Source organism: Branchiostoma belcheri, unplaced genomic scaffold (genome assembly GCF_001625305.1).
Source record: "Branchiostoma belcheri isolate BF01 breed outbred unplaced genomic scaffold, Haploidv18h27 scaffold92, whole genome shotgun sequence".
Lineage (NCBI taxonomy): Eukaryota > Metazoa > Chordata > Leptocardii > Amphioxiformes > Branchiostomatidae > Branchiostoma > Branchiostoma belcheri.
Genome location: NW_017804598.1, coordinates 1347055 through 1348952, shown reverse-complemented (window position 1 = coordinate 1348952; position 1898 = coordinate 1347055). Strand labels below are relative to the sequence as shown.

The window sequence follows — 1898 nt, the reverse complement described above, 5'->3', positions numbered from 1 at the left end:
ACTCCACCAACAAGTTACGGTGAAAATATTTTTGATTCGCGTTTTTTTTTTTCAGTAATGGCACAGAATGTCAAACTCATCTAAAAGCTATTTTACCTACCGATTCTGCAGAATTGGACTGAAAGGACACACACTCTCTCTCCCTCTCAGATACTACTGTTGTGCCGTGCCGTCTTGTCTGATAAACGATAGCCGTTTTTGTCAAGATATAGACATTATAATGTCCTTGATAATTGGATACATTATGATATTTTCGGACAGCAAGCACGCGTCCGCGATAGTGATTGGTCAAAAAATATGTTATTTTGTCCCAGTTCCTAGTAAATTGTCTGTTCTAAAATTGTAAATAGAACAAGGACTTTTTTATGAAAGGTAACAGGACATGCGCACGTGTCCTAGCTGTTCTGCCGCCAATAACAACACGTGTTTTGAGAGAAATCTTGATTTTAAAAATCATCAGAAACATCGTTTTTTGTTCTATGTTTTTTTTTTTTCTTTATTAAAACATTTAGGAACAAAGTGGACAGGATGACGACACACTCAAGCCGGAGCTTATGTTCATGTCGCCATCTAACATTACAAAAATACAGAAGCAAATGCAAAAACAGACATGCAAAGCTTAATAATAACAGAATAGAATAAATAAGGTTACAATGTATAAAGTACTCCAGGCAAAACTTACAAAATTGATAGGAAAGATTTACTCAAATCTTTTAGTTTCCTTTATAAATGATTGAACATAAAGTAAAAATTTAAAGTTATTTGGATATGATAGTGATACAGAACCTCTAAGGAATAAATGAACTAAAACGTCATCAGAGAGATCATTGAGGTTTATGTCAAATCCTACCAACTTAGCTAAATTGCTAAAAAGGGAGTTCTATGTTTCTGTTCTATGCTTCATGTTTCTGATGTGAGAAACTAAGCTTCTTTTTTTTTATTACTCGAAAAAAATGTACTGGAAAGTTGGGTTGGCGTTCCAGTGCAAAAAAGAAATCCGGATAAAAAGCCTAAAAACACGACTAAATTAAGCCAAAAACACTAGAGTAACAAAACACACCTATAAGCCGGGAAAGGTAGTCTGGTATCCAGTCCCTTCAGAACCTGCTTCATCTTACGATTTAGTAACTCCACCAAGTTACAGTGTAAATATTTTTTGTATATCTCCTAAATGGCACAGAATGCCAGATTCATTTACAAGTTATTTTACCTACCGATTCTACAGGATTTGGCTGAATGGACACACACACACTCTCTCTCTCTCCGTCTCAGCCTGACCACTGTTGTGTGGTCTGACAGAAAATAGCCGTTTTTTGTCAATATATAGACATTATATTTCCGGACAGCAAGCGCGCGTCCGCGATAGTGATTGGTGAAAACAGATCGTCCGTTGTTATTTTGTCCAAGGACGTTCAACAAGATAGACAGAACGTCCTTGTTTTGTCCCAGTTCCTAGTAAATTGTCTGTTATCAAATTGTAAATACAACAAGGACTTTTTTAATGAAAAAATAACTAGACCAAATGGACATGCGCACGTGTCCTAGCTGTTCTACCGCAAATAACACGTGTTTTGAGAGAAATCTTGATTTTAACAATCATCAGAAACATCATTTTTGTCTTATGCTTCATGTTTCTGATGTGAGAAACTAAGCTTCTATTTTCTTATTACTCGTAGACTCGATGACGGAACTAACGAAGAAACGAAAGGGCTACTATAGCTAGATATAGGGTTGTGTATATATACCCGGTACCGGTAATACCGTGATGATAAGGCCATGTTGATTTGATTATATGGATGACACATAATGTCAAAGAATTATATGAATTTGCGCATGAATTTTCGTTCGTTTCAAAAAAGTTATCGACCATACTGTAAATCGTGGAAAATGAGCAAATA

The 1898-nt window shown here is 35.7% G+C and overlaps 1 protein-coding gene across 2 annotated transcripts in view; it reads right to left on the bottom strand.

Moving 5' to 3' along the window:
* LOC109488232 overlaps window positions 1–1898 on the bottom strand; it is a 10457-nt gene that overhangs the window by 7209 nt on the left and 1350 nt on the right. The gene's annotated exons all lie outside the window — the stretch shown is intronic.